Source organism: Rhopilema esculentum, chromosome 20 (genome assembly GCF_057945365.1).
Source record: "Rhopilema esculentum isolate cy_ngs chromosome 20, ASM5794536v1, whole genome shotgun sequence".
Classification (NCBI taxonomy): Eukaryota; Metazoa; Cnidaria; class Scyphozoa; order Rhizostomeae; family Rhizostomatidae; genus Rhopilema; species Rhopilema esculentum.
Window position 1 is genome coordinate 6,305,497 of NC_142834.1, and position 15,443 is coordinate 6,320,939.

Here is a 15,443-nt window from a genome sequence, read left to right on the forward strand (position 1 = left end):
CTGCACATTTTCCATTCATCATTGCACAAACTGATCATCACTGCACCTTATAATATTGCCTGTGTAGCACTTTATTCAAACGATTAAAAATTGAACACAAAACACAATGTCAATGTAAGAGTTTTCGCATGTTGCTGTCTTGAATATATTTTGTGATTTCCTATGCCTGTGTTAATTGAAATGTTTATGCTCCCTTTTCACTCCCAAGCCCCATATGTTTCAAGATATCAAAATAATTATAAATGAATTAGTACCTCAATTGATAGAACAGCCTTAATCAATCCAAGCCATGTCAAACCAAATGTTGTCCTAAGTTCATCTTTCTGCGAGCATGAAGTATTTCCGAATAAAGCCAGAGAAAGGCACTTTCAGAAATTTAGCAAAATGATCTTATGAGACCTTTCTAAAAGTTCTTCAGTCATAATTCAAGTGTTGAAGAGAGGGCATCGAAAGTCACAAGCTTCAATGAGTGTCGAGAAAAAATTTTTAGAGAATAAATGAATACAAAATCAGGGAAAGGGCGGAGAGGCAGAACAACCAGTGACGGACTCAAATGTCGAAGAGATACCAACGAAAATCAGAACCTTCAATGAGTGTTGATAAAGATTCTTTAAGGAATAAATAAAAAAAATCAGGGAAAAGGGCAAAAAGAAAGAACAACAAGGGACGGTCTCATGTTTCTAAAAGACACCAAAGAAACTCGCAAACTTCAATTGATGTTGGAAAGGTTTTTTATGGAATGGATTAAAAGATAAATCAGGGAAAAGGGCAAAATGGAAGAACAACGAAAGACGGTCTCAAGTTTTTAAGAGACACCAAAGAAACTCGCAAACTTCAATGAATGTTGACAAAGGTTTTTTGTGGAAAGGATAAAAGGATAAATCAGGGAAAAGGGCAAAGTGGAAAAACAACAAAAGAGGGTCTCAAGTTTTTAAGAGACACCAAAGAAACTCGTAAACTTCAATGAATGTTGAGAAAGGTTTTTTCTGGAAAGGATAAAAGGATAAATCAGGGAAAAGGGCAAAGTGGAAGAACAACAAAAGACGGTCTCAAGTTTTTAAGAGACACCAAAGAAACTCGTAAACTTCAATGAATGTTGAGAAAGGTTTTTTCTGGAAAGGATAAAAGGATAAATCAGGGAAAAGGGCAAAGTGGAAAAACAACAAAAGACGGTCTCAAGTTTTTAAGAGACACCAAAGAAACTCGCTAACTTCAATGAATGTTGAGGAAGGTTTTTTATGGAAAGGATAAAAGGATAAATCAGGGAAAAGGGTTAAGTGGAAGAACAACAAAAGAGGGTCTCGAGTTTTTAAGAGACACCAAAAGAAACTCGCAAACTTCAATGAATGTTGAGAAAGGTTTTGTATGGAATGGATAAAAAGATAAATCAGAAAAAAGGGCAAAGTGGAAGAACAACAAAAGACGGTCTCGAGTTTTTAAGAGACACCAAAGAAACTCGCAAACTTCAATGAATGTTGACAAAGGTTTTTTGTGGAAAGGATAAAAGGATAAATCAGGGAAAAGGGCAAAGTGGAAAAACAACAAAAGAGGGTCTCAAGTTTTTAAGAGACACCAAAGAAACTCGTAAACTTCAATGAATGTTGAGAAAGGTTTTTTCTGGAAAGGATAAAAGGATAAATCAGGGAAAAGGGCAAAGTGGAAGAACAACAAAAGACGGTCTCAAGTTTTTAAGAGACACCAAAGAAACTCGTAAACTTCAATGAATGTTGAGAAAGGTTTTTTCTGGAAAGGATAAAAGGATAAATCAGGGAAAAGGGCAAAGTGGAAAAACAACAAAAGACGGTCTCAAGTTTTTAAGAGACACCAAAGAAACTCGCTAACTTCAATGAATGTTGAGGAAGGTTTTTTATGGAAAGGATAAAAGGATAAATCAGGGAAAAGGGTTAAGTGGAAGAACAACAAAAGAGGGTCTCAAGTTTTTAAGAGACACCAAAAGAAACTCGCAAACTTCAATGAATGTTGAGAAAGGTTTTGTATGGAATGGATAAAAAGATAAATCAGAAAAAAGGGCAAAGTGGAAGAACAACAAAAGACGGTCTCGAGTTTTTAAGAGACACCAAAGGAACTCGCAAACTTCAATGAATGTTGACAAAGGTTTTTTGTGGAATGGATAAAAAGATAAATCAGAAAAAAGGGCAAAGTGGAAGAACAACAAAAGACGGTCTCGAGTTTTTAAGAGACACCAAAGAAACTCGCAAACTTCAATGAATGTTGACAAAGGTTTTTTGTGGAAAGGATAAAAGGATAAATCAGGGAAAAGGGCAAAGTGGAAAAACAACAAAAGAGGGTCTCAAGTTTTTAAGAGACACCAAAGAAACTCGTAAACTTCAATGAATGTTGAGAAAGGTTTTTTCTGGAAAGGATAAAAGGATAAATCAGGGAAAAGGGCAAAGTGGAAGAACAACAAAAGACGGTCTCAAGTTTTTAAGAGACACCAAAGAAACTCGTAAACTTCAATGAATGTTGAGAAAGGTTTTTTCTGGAAAGGATAAAAGGATAAATCAGGGAAAAGGGCAAAGTGGAAAAACAACAAAAGACGGTCTCAAGTTTTTAAGAGACACCAAAGAAACTCGCTAACTTCAATGAATGTTGAGGAAGGTTTTTTATGGAAAGGATAAAAGGATAAATCAGGGAAAAGGGTTAAGTGGAAGAACAACAAAAGAGGGTCTCAAGTTTTTAAGAGACACCAAAAGAAACTCGCAAACTTCAATGAATGTTGAGAAAGGTTTTGTATGGAATGGATAAAAAGATAAATCAGAAAAAAGGGCAAAGTGGAAGAACAACAAAAGACGGTCTCGAGTTTTTAAGAGACACCAAAGGAACTCGCAAACTTCAATGAATGTTGACAAAGGTTTTTTGTGGAATGGATAAAAAGATAAATCAGGGAAAAGGGCAAAATGGAAAAACAGAAAGGGACGGTCTCAAGTTTCGAAAAGACACCAACGAAAATCAGAAGCTTCAATGAATGTTGAGAAATAATTTTTAGAGAATGAAAAAAACAAATGACGAAAAAGGGCAGAGAGGAAGGAAAACAAGGGACGATCTCAAGTTTTGAAGAGACACCAACGAAAATCAGAAGATGAATGAGATACCAATGAATGTTGAGAAAGATATTTTAAGGAATGAATAAAAAAAATCAGCGAAAAGGGCAGAGAGGAAGAACGACAAGGGACGGATTCAAGTGTTGAAGAGACACTAACAAAAATCACAAGCTTCAATGAATGTTGAGAAAGATATTTTAAGGAATGAATAAAAATAATCGGCGAAAAGGGCAGAGAGGAAGAGCAACAAGAGACGGTTTCAAGTGTCGAAGAGACACTAACAAAAATCACAAGCTTCAATGAATGCTGAGAAAGATTTTTAAAGAATAAATAGAAACAAAAATTCAGGGAAAAGGGCAGAGTGAAAAAACAACAAGGGACGGTTTCAAGTGTCGAAAAGATAGCAACGAAAATCACAAATTTCAAGGAATGTTGGGAAAGATTTTTTAGAGAATGAATTAAAAAAGATCAGCTGAAAGGGCAAAGAGGAAGAACAACAAAAGACGGTTTCAAGTGTCGAAGAGACACCAACAAATATCACAAGCTTCAATGATTGTGGAGAAAGATTTTTCAGAATGAATAAAAAAATCAGCGGAAAGGGCAGAGAGTAAGAACAACAAGAGACGGTTTCAATTGTCGAAGAGACACCAAAAAAAATCACAAGCTTCAATGGATGTTGAGAAAGATTTTTTTCAGAATGAATAAAAAAAATCAGCGGAAAGGGCAGAGAGGAAGAACAACAAGAGACGGATTCAAGTGTTGAAGAGACACTAACAAAAATTGGAAGCTTCAATGAATGTTGAGAAAGATTTTTTAAGGACTGAATAAAAATAATCAGCGAAAAGAGCAGAGAGGAAAAGCAACAAGAGACGGATTCAAGTGTCGAAGAGACACCAACAAAAATCACAAGCTTCAAGGAATGTTAAGAAAGATTTTTTAGAGAATGAATTAAAAAAGATCAGCGGAAAGGGCAGAGAGGAAGAATAACAAGAGACGGTTTCAATTGTCGAAGAGACACCAAAAAAAATCACAAGCTTCAATGAATGTTGAAAAAGATTTTTTATGGAATGAATAAAAATAATCAGCGAAAAGGGCAGAGAGGAAGAACAACAAGAGACGGTTTCAAGTGTCGAAGAGACACTAACAAAAATCACAAGCGTCAATGAATGTTGGGAAAGATTTTTAAAGAATAAGTAGAAACAAAAATTCAGGGAAAAGGGCAGAGAGGAAGAACAACAAGAGACGGTTTCAAGTGTTGAAGAGACACTAACAAAAATCACAAGCTTCAATGAATGTTGAGAAAGATTTTTAAAGAATAAATAGAAACAAAAATTCAGGGAAAAGGGCAGAGAGAAAGAACAACAAGGGACGGTTTCAAGTGTCGAAAAGACAGCCACGAAAATCACAAGTTTCAAGGATTTTTGAGAAAGATTTTTTAGAGAATGAATTAAAAAAGATCAGCAGAAAGGGCAAAGAGGAAGAACAACAAGAGACGGTTTCAAGTGTTGAAGAGACACTAACAAAAATCAGAAGCTTCAATTAATGTTGAGAAAGATTTTTTAAGGAATGAATAAAAATAATCAGCGAAAAGGGCAGAGAGGAAGAGCAACAAGAGAGGGTTTCAATTGTCGAAGAGACACCAAGAAAAATCACAAGCTTCAATGAATGTTGAGAAAGATTTTTTTCAAAATGAATATAAATAATCAGTGAAAAGGGCAGAGAGGAAGAACAACAAGAGACGGTTTCAAGTGTCGAAGAGACACTAACAAAAATCACAAGCTTCAATGAATGTTGAGAAAGATTTTTTGAGGAATGAATAAAAATAATCAGCGAAAAGAGCAAAGAGGAAGAACAACAAGAGACGGATTCAAGTGTTGAAGAGACACTAACAAAAATCACAAGCTTCAATGAATGTTGAGAAAGATTTTTTAAAAAATGAATTAAAAAAGATCAGCGGAAAGGGCAAAGAGGAAGAGCAATAAGAGACGCTTTCAATTGTCGAAGAGACACCAACAAAAATCACAAGCTTCAATGAATGTTGAGAAAGATTTTTTAAGGAATGAATAAAAATAATCAGCGAAAAGGGCAGAGAGGAAGAATAACAAGAGACGGTTTCAATTGTCGAAGAGACACCAAAAAAAATCACAAGCTTCAATGAATGTTGAAAAAGATTTTTTATGGAATGAATAAAAATAATCAGCGAAAAGGGCAGAGAGGAAGAACAACAAGAGACGGTTTCAAGTGTCGAAGAGACACTAACAAAAATCACAAGCGTCAATGAATGTTGGGAAAGATTTTTAAAGAATAAGTAGAAACAAAAATTCAGGGAAAAGGGCAGAGAGGAAGAACAACAAGAGACGGTTTCAAGTGTTGAAGAGACACTAACAAAAATCACAAGCTTCAATGAATGTTGAGAAAGATTTTTAAAGAATAAATAGAAACAAAAATTCAGGGAAAAGGGCAGAGAGAAAGAACAACAAGGGACGGTTTCAAGTGTCGAAAAGACAGCCACGAAAATCACAAGTTTCAAGGATTTTTGAGAAAGATTTTTTAGAGAATGAATTAAAAAAGATCAGCGGAAAGGGCAAAGAGGAAGAACAACGAGAGACGGTTTCAAGTGTTGAAGAGACACTAACAAAAATCAGAAGCTTCAATGAATGTTGAGAAAGATTTTTTAAGGAATGAATAAAAATAATCAGCGAAAAGGGCAGAGAGGAAGAGCAACAAGAGACGGTTTCAATTGTCGAAGAGACACCAAGAAAAATCACAAGCTTCAATGAATGTTGAGAAAGATTTTTTTCAAAATGAATATAAATAATCAGCGGAAAGGGCAGAGAGGAAGAACAACAAGAGACGGATTCAAGTGTTGAAGAGACACTAACAAAAATCACAAGCTTCAATGAATGTTGAGAAAGATTTTTTGAGGAATGAATAAAAATAATCAGCGAAAAGAGCAAAGAGGAAGAACAACAAGAGACGGATTCAAGTGTTGAAGAGACACTAACAAAAATCCCAAGCTTCAATGAATGTTGAGAAAGATTTTTTAAAAAATGAATTAAAAAAGATCAGCGGAAAGGGCAAAGAGGAAGAGCAATAAGAGACGGTTTCAATTGTCGAAGAGACACCAACAAAAATCACAAGCTTCAATGAATGTTGAGAAAGATTTTTTAAGGAATGAATAAAAATAATCAGCGAAAAGGGCAGAGAGGAAGAACAACAAGAGACGGATTCAAGTGTCGAAGAGACACTAACAAAAATCACAAGCTTCAATGAATGTTGAGAAAGATTTTTTTCAAAATGAATAAAAAAAATCAGCGGAAAGGGCAGAGAGGAAGAACAACAAGAGACGGATTCAATTGTTGAAGAGACACTAACAAAAATCAGAAGCTTCAATGAATGTTGAGAAAGATTTTTTAAAGAATGAATAAAAATAATCAGCGAAAAGGGCAGAGAGGAAGAGCAACAAGAGACGGTTTCAAGTGTCGAAGAGACACCAACAAAAATCACAAGCTTCAAGGAATGTTGAGAAAGATTTTTTTCAAAATGAATAAAAAAAATCAGCGGAAAGGGCAGAGAGGAAGAACAACAAGAGACGGATTCAAGTGTTGAAGAGACACTAACAAAAATCAGAAGCTTCAATGAATGTTGAGAAAAGTTTTTTAAGGAATGAATAAAAATAATCAGCGAAAAGAGCAGAGAGGAAGAACAACAAGGGACCGTTTCAAGTGTCGAAAAGATAGCAACGAAAATCACAAGTTTCAAGGAATGTTGAGAAAAATTTTTTAGAGAATGAATTAAAAATGATCAGAGGAAAGGGCAAAGAGGAAGAACAACAAAAGACGGTTTAAAGTGTTGAAGAGACAATAACAAAAATCACAAGCTTCAATGAATGTTGAGAAAGATTTTTTTCTTAATTAATAAAAAAAATCAGCGGAATGGGCAGAGAGGAAGAACAACAAGAGACGGATTCAAGTGTTGAAGAGACACTAACAAAAATCAGAAGCTTCAAGGAATGTTGAGAAAGAATTTTTAAAGAATGAATAAAATAAAAATCAGCGGGAAGGGCAAAGAGGAAAAACAACAAGAGACGGTTTCAAGTGTCGAAAAGACAGCCACGAAAATCACAAGTTTCAAGGAATTTTGAGAAAGATTTTTTAAAAAATGAATTAAAAATAATCAGCGAAAAGGGCAGAGAGGAAGAGCAACAACAGACGGTTTCAAGTGTCGAAGAGACACTAACAAAAATCACAAGCTTCAATGAATATTGACAAAGATTTTTAATGAATAAATAGAAACAAAAATTCAGGGAAAAGGGCAGAGAGAAAGAACAACAAGGGACGGTTTCAAGTGTCGAAAAGATAGCAACTAAAATCACAAGTTTCAAGGAATGTTGAGAAAAATTTTTTAGAGAATGAATTAAAAAAGATCAGAGGAAAGGGCAAAGAGGAAGAACAACAAAAGACGGTTTAAAGTGTTGAAGAGACAATAACAAAAATCACAAGCTTCAATGAATGTTGAGAAAGATTTTTTTCTTAATTAATAAAAAAAATCAGCGGAATGGGCAGAGAGGAAGAACAACAAGAGACGGATTCAAGTGTTGAAGAGACACTAACAAAAATCAGAAGCTTCAAGGAATGTTGAGAAAGAATTTTTAAAGAATGAATAAAATAAAAATCAGCGGGAAGGGCAAAGAGGAAAAACAACAAGAGACGGTTTCAAGTGTCGAAAAGACAGCCACGAAAATCACAAGTTTCAAGGAATTTTGAGAAAGATTTTTTAAAAAATGAATTAAAAATAATCAGCGAAAAGGGCAGAGAGGAAGAGCAACAACAGACGGTTTCAAGTGTCGAAGAGACACTAACAAAAATCACAAGCTTCAATGAATATTGACAAAGATTTTTAATGAATAAATAGAAACAAAAATTCAGGGAAAAGGGCAGAGAGAAAGAACAACAAGGGACGGTTTCAAGTGTCGAAAAGATAGCAACTAAAATCACAAGTTTCAAGGAATGTTGAGAAAAATTTTTTAGAGAATGAATTAAAAAAGATCAGAGGAAAGGGCAAAGAGGAAGAACAACAAAAGACGGTTTAAAGTGTTGAAGAGACAATAACAAAAATCACAAGCTTCAATGATTGTTGAGAAAGATTTTTTTCTTAATTAATAAAAAAAATCAGCGGAATGGGCAGAGAGGAAGAACAACAAGAGACGGATTCAAGTGTTGAAGAGACACTAACAAAAATCAGAAGCTTCAATGAATGTTGAGAAAGATTTTTTAAGGAATGAATAAAAATAATCAGCGAAAAGGGCAGAGAGAAAGAACAAGAAGGGACGGTTTCAAGTGTCGAAAAGACAGCCACGAAAATCACAAGTTTCAAGGAATTTTGAGAAAGATTTTTTAAAAAATGAATTAAAAATAATCAGCGAAAAGGGCAAAGAGGAAGAGCAACAACAGACGGTTTCGAGTGTCGAAGAGACACTAACAAAAATCACAAGCTTCAATGAATGTTGACAAAGATTTTTAAAGAATAAATAGAAACAAAAATTCAGGGAAAAGGGCAGAGAGAAAGAACAACAAGGGACGGTTTCAAGTGTCGAAAAGATAGCAACGAAAATCACAAGTTTCAATGAATTTTGAGAAAGATTTTTTAAAAAATGAATTAAAAATAATCAGCGAAAAGGGCAGAGAGGAAGAGCAACAACAGACGGTTTCAAGTGTTGAAGAGACACTAACAAAAATCACAAGCTTCAATGAATGTTTAGAGAGATTTTTAAAGCATTAAGGGAAACAAAAATAAGGGAAAAGGGCAGAGAGAAAGAACAACAAGGAACGGTCTGAAGTGTCGAAAAGATACCAACGAAAATCACAAGCTTCAAGGAATGTTGAGAAAGATTTTTTAGTGAATGAATTAAAAAAATCAGCGTAAAGGGCAGAGAGGAAGAACAATAAGGGACGGTCTCAATTGTCGAAGAGACACCATCGAAAATCACAAACTTCAATGAGTGTTGAGAAAGATTTTTTTAAAAACGATCCAGTCAACGAAAATGCAGAGAGGCAGAACAACAAAGGATGGTCTGAAGTGTTGAAGAGATACTAGCAGATCTTACAAACTTTAATGAGTATGTAGAAGTGGTTTCTAGAGGATAAATCAAAGATTAATTCTGCAAAAAGGAAAAAGGGTCAGAGCAATAATAGATGGTCTAAAGTATCAAAGAGATACCAGCAGATCCCGAAAACCTGAATCAATTTGAAGAAGGGCTTTGTAAAGAATGAATCTAAGATCAAATCAGCGAAATGGGCAGAGGGTCAGATTAAATTAGCAAACCATTAAGTGGTAGAATTTTGCTCTATAATTACGAATAGACAATTTGGAAAATCAGAAAGTTTGTTTGATCTTATGTGAAATTAATGATCATCATAATGAAGATCAACATCGCAACAAGCGAATAAATGAAAATTTAAATCAGCTAACGTAGAAAAGGGTCCTATAGAAGACACTCGTTTAACGTTAAAACGTTAGAAAGACACCACAGTTTGGAAGCCTAAAGCAAAGGTTAGTTCGCGATGCAAATAGCTTTCGGAAATGTAATACTTAAAAGGTTTCTCAAATATTTAGATGAGAAAGACAAAGCAATACCAGTTTGTTTTCTACTTTTTTCAAAAGGCATCCAAACAACACTCACCACGTCCCTCGTCATTCATACACAATCTTCCGTAGCCATGTGTTTTGATCTGCAATGGAATTCATTTTTTTAGAGTTTTATCAACAAAATAAGGTTCTGATAATCACGGAAACCAAGAAAGCTAAAGCAAAAAATATTAAGGAATGTATTCCTGGTTATGTTTTTAAAAAACTAGGAACAAGACGGAGTTTCAGACAGTGTACTTGAGGGATTCTTTTTTCTTATATGCCTAGTGCTTTCAATTTTCACAGCAGAATCGCATTGTCAATAGTTTTAAATGTTTTTCTATACTTAAGAAGATTATATATTGACACCAATAACCAATAGTATTAATGAATTAATGTTAACCATTGTTTTGCCGAGATGATAGACAGATTAATCGTCAAAGACATTCATGACCATAATGATACATGCAGATGAGAACATAGAATTCCATCATGTATTCCATTTTCCATAGGTATTAATTTTGGGGGCTATCTGAAACCGAATTCTTAAGGACTACATAGCATGCTGAAAAACAAAGATTTTACAAAGATGATGGGATTACAGTCAAGTCAATACCACATAGCAGGGCGGACATTATTCCAGGGCCAGGAGGAGACGCGCTAAAAGTTTAGCTCGCGAGTTAAATGTAAAGCTCATTCAACATAAATAGGTAGAAATAAAGAAAAAAGCGACTGGTTTTCGGAAGGTTCAATATGCCAACGCCTAGAACAAGCTAACTCATTGTTTGGTGCTGAATGCATTTTAGGAATTGTTAGGTGGCTACATTTTTACATTTTTGCCAGAGATTAAAAAAATTACTTTTTAGAAATTTTTATTGAAAGAGCTACAAAGCAAGGAACTTTTGTTGGTGTCCAGCAAAAAGGTTTTCATTCTAAAAATTTTCTGGGCCTCTCTCACCAAAGGGGAAGGGGGGGGGGGGGGTAATCATTTATCTTTAGAATAGGGGTGCCTAGGTTACTTTTAGGCTCTAGAATTTGGACAAAGTTTATTAAAGTTCTTCAATATAAAAACCGTGATTCTATATTGGACAAATAATTTTTACGAAAAAAAAATTTTCTTTAGTTTCCGGTGAGCAGTGGTCTTAGAAATTTAAACGAAAAACAAATTCAATTGTAAAACCCCTTTCTTGGGACCACGAAATTCTAAAGCTATTTCTTTGGTAAATCAAAATGAGAAAGGATTTGAAAAAAGTCGAGAAAAATCGCAAACTGCCGTCTAAAGAAAATTTTTTGGAAAGATTTCATGCTAGAGGGACGAAGTGTACACCACGTACACCACGTGCACAGAAGAAGAGAAGGCAAAAGAAATTTGGTTTATAAATAAACAAAGTAAAAAATTGCAGTAATTTGATACTTCTTACCTTCATGAAATTATTGGTTATCTTAAGTTGCCGCGAAGGTGATTGTGTAGGATATTTCCACTGGGATAAGTACACTGTTGTCGATAATAATTTTCTTGGAAGCCATGTTGTTTTCAAAGTGAAAAATTTTGTTGGCACATGCCTTGCTGGGCATGATGGGAAGGAAAGTCTCCTCCGTAGGAGAAAAATATGAATATTGAAACAAATCGAGTGGTTTGAGGGCAAGTGAAAATTAATCCCACCGAATTTTTTAAGCCGGAAATATTTCCTATCAAAATTTTCAAACGCTAGAAAAATCTCGTTTTTAATTTTAAACTATAATTAAACTATATTAATTTTTGCTAAAACTAGCGTTTGTAAACGAAAATCTCTTAGAATTCTGAACACAATGTATCTCAGATGTTTTTTTGAGGTCTAGGGCAAAGTTTCAGTCTTGACCCCCATATTGAAGCTTTACAAACAGGTAAAAACATCCCTTTATTCTTGAATAACATTTGAAAGTGTGAAAACAAACTAGAACCTTTGAAATGTAAATTGACACCATTATTAACTTAATACCGGATGAAGACTATCTAAAAATTAACAAGACTATTTGTAACAAATCAGAACAGAATCCAATTGAAAACAATGTCTTCTATTTAATGCATAGTTTTTGAATTTTAATCACAAGTTGTTTCTCTGACGTTATTTGCCTGATAATTTCCAAAGCTATTATTTGCATAAAACATGACGAGACATTCTTTAAGAATAAGAAAAAAAATTCCAACCATCAAGATGATCAAAATGTTTTAAAGATAGCAGTGATGGTGACACAGACTCGGATTCACAATTTATTCAGTCCTGCAAGATAAAAGGCTTTTTTGTCTTTTTTGTATAAGAGAGTGTATCATATGCTGGCTTATGGTGAATTTGTACGTAAAATGCGCAAAACATATAAACAACTTGCAAAAAGGTTGAAGAAATTATAGTCAAAAGAAAAGAAGTAACAAACCGAATGAAAACTTTAAGAGAAAACTGAATGGGTTTTAATAAATTTTATTCAGTTTTAATAATTTTGGTCACAAAAGAAAATGGGGTCCATCCACCATGATGTACCGAGGCAATTCTAGCGTGCAATTCATTACCTAAAACGGTCTTTTGACACTATTTGAAAAAACTTTAAATTCATTTCATAAAATTTGTAGCAAATGGTGTTATTTTAAGACCCAAAGATACCAAAATCAAGAACACCCTTAAACGTCTCCGAATGTTAAAATGACCTATCAAGGCAATTCTAGCGTGCAATTCATTACTTATAACGGTTTTTTGATGCTATTTGAAAAAGACTTTAAATTTATTGCATAAAATTGGTAGCAAAGGGTCTTATTTTAAGACCCAAAGATACCAAAATCAAGAACACCCTTAAACGTCTCCGAATGTTAAAATGACCTATCAAGGCAATTCTAGCGTGCAATTCATTACTTATAACGGTTTTTTGATGCTATTTGAAAAAGACTTTAAATTTATTGCATAAAATTGGTAGCAAAGGGTCTTACTTTAAGACCCAAAGATACCAAAATCAAGAACACCCTTAAACGTCTCCGAATGTTAAAATGACCTATCAAGGCAATTCTAGCTTGCAATTCATTACTTATAACGGTTTTTTGATGCTATTTGAAAAAGACTTTAAATTTATTGCATAAAATTGGTAGCAAAGGGTCTTATTTTAAGACCCAAAGATACCAAAATCAAGAACACCCTTAAACGTCTCCGAATGTTAAAATGATCTATCAAGGCAATTCTAGCGTGCAATTCATTACTTATAACGGTCTTATGATGCTATTTGAAAAAGACTTTAAATTTATTGCATAAAATTGGTAGCAAAGGGTCTTATTTTAATACCCAAAGATACCAAAATCAAGAACACCCTTAAACGTCTCCGAATGTTAAAATGACCTATCAAGGCAATTCTAGCGTGCAATTCATTACTTATAACGGTTTTTGATGCTATTTGAAAAAGACTTTAAATTTATTGCATAAAATTGGTAGCAAAGGGTCTTATTTTAAGACCCAAAGATACCAAAATCAAGAACACCCTTAAACGTCTCCGAATGTTAAAATGACCTATCAAGGCAATTCTAGCGTGCAATTCATTACTTATAACGGTCTTTTGATGCTATTTGAAAAAGACTTTAAATTTATTGCATAAAATTGGTAGCAAAGGGTCTTATTTTAACACCCAAAGATACCAAAATCAAGAACACCCTTAGACGTCCCTGAATGTTAAAATGACCTATCAAGGCAATTCTAGCGTGCAATTCATTACTCATAACGGTTTTTTGAAGCAATTTGAAAAAATTAAATTTATTGCATAAAATTGGTAGCAAAGGGTCTTATTTTAAGACCCAAAGATACCAAAATCAAGAACACCCTTAAACGTCTCCGAATGTTAAAATGACCTATCAAGGCAATTCTAGCGTGCAATTCATTACTTATATCGGTTTTTTGATGCTATTTGAAAAAGACTTTAAATTTATTGCATAAAATTGGTAGCAAAGGGTCTTATTTTAAGACCCAAAGATACCAAAATCAAGAACAAACTGAAACGTCTCCGAATGTTAAAATGACGTACCGAGGCAATTCTAGCATGCAATTCATTACTTAAAACGGTCATTTGACGCTATTTGAAAAAGACTTTAAATTTATTGCATAAAATTGGTAGCAAAGGGTCTTATTTTAAGACCCAAAGATACCAAAATTAAGAACACCCTTAAACGTCTCCGAATGTTAAAATGACCTATCAAGGCAATTCTAGCGTGCAATTCATTACTTATAACGGTTTTTTGATGCTATTTGAAAAAGACTTTAAATTTATTGCATAAAATTGGTAGCAAAGGGTCTTATTTTAAGACCCAAAGATACCAAAATTAAGAACACCCTTAAACGTCTCCGAATGTTAAAATGACCTATAAAGGCAATTCTAGCGTGCAATTCATTACTTATAACTGTTTTTGATGCTATTTGAAAAAGACTTTAAATTTATTGCATAAAATTGGTAGCAAAGGGTCTTATTTTAAGACCCAAAGGTACCAAAATCAAGAACACCCTTAAACGTCTCCGAATGTTAAAATGACCTATCAAGGCAATTCTAGCGTGCAATTCATTACTTATAACTGTTTTTTGATGCTATTTGAAAAAGATTTTAAATTTATTGCATAAAATTGGTAGCAAAGGGTCTTATTTTAAGACCCAAAGATACCAAAATCAAGAACACCCTTAAACGTCTCCGAATGTTAAAATGACGTCCCGAGGCAATTCTAGCATGCAATTCATTACTTAAAACGGTCATTTGACGCTTTTTGAAAAAGACTTTAAATTTATTGCATAAAATTGGTAGCAAAGGGTCTTATTTTAAGACCCAAAGATGTCAGAATCAAGAACACCCTTAAACGTCTCCTAATGTTTAAATGACGTAGCGAGGCAATTCTAGCGTGCAATGCATTACCTGAAAAGGTCTTTTGACGCTTTTTGAAAAAGACTTTAAATTTATTGAATAAAATTGGTAGCAAAGGGTCTTATTTTAGGACCCAAAAGTACCAAAATCAAGAACACCCTTAAACGTCTCCGAATGTTAAAATGACGTACCGAGGCAATTCTAGCATGCAATTCTTTACTTTAAACGGTCATTTGACGCTATTTGAAAAAGACTTTAAATTTATTGCATAAAATTGATAGCAAATGGTCTTATTTTAAGACCCAAAGATACGAAAATCAACAACACCCTTAAACGTCTCCGAATGTTAAAATGACCTATCAAGGCAATTCTAGCGTGCAATTCATTACTTATAACGGTTTCTTAATGCTATTTGAAAAAGACTTTAAATTTATTGCATAAAATTGGTAGCAAAGGGTCTTATTTTAAGACCCAAAGATACCAAAATCAAGAACACCCTTAAACGTCTCCGAATGTTAAAATGACGTACCGAGGCAATTCTAGCATGCAATTCATTACTTAAAACGGTCATTTGACGCTATTTGAAAAAGACTTTAAATTTATTGCATAAAATTGGTAGCAAAGGGTTTTGTTTTAAGACCCAAAGATACCAAAATCAAGAACACCCTTAAACGTCTCCGAATGTTAAAATGACCTATCAAGGCAATTCTAGCGTGCAATTCATTACTTATAACGGTTTTTTGATGCTATTTGAAAAAGACTTTAAATTTAATGCATAAAATTGGTAGCAAAGGGTCTTATTTTAAGACCCAAAGATACCAAAATCAAGAACACCCTTAAACGTCTCCGAATGTTAAAATGACGTACCGAGGCAATTCTAGCATGCAATTCATTACTTAA

The 15,443-nt window shown here is 33.9% G+C and overlaps 1 protein-coding gene across 2 annotated transcripts in view; it reads right to left on the minus strand.

Annotated features, from left to right (window-relative positions):
- The window catches only part of LOC135682100 (uncharacterized), a 249,231-nt gene extending 238,042 nt beyond the window's left edge, over window positions 1-11,189 (minus strand). The window contains exons 1-3 of one of the 2 annotated variants that reach the window (XM_089114280.1): window positions 11,111-11,129; window positions 9,745-9,793; window positions 255-323 (exon numbers count right to left, since the gene is read on the minus strand). The gene's annotated coding sequence lies outside the window, so the exon portion shown is untranslated. Of the gene's footprint in view, window positions 1-254; window positions 324-9,744; window positions 9,794-11,110 lie in introns of both variants that reach the window. The other variant, XM_089114279.1, reaches the window with a different exon arrangement.
- Between the last annotated feature and the right edge of the window lie 4,254 nt (window positions 11,190-15,443).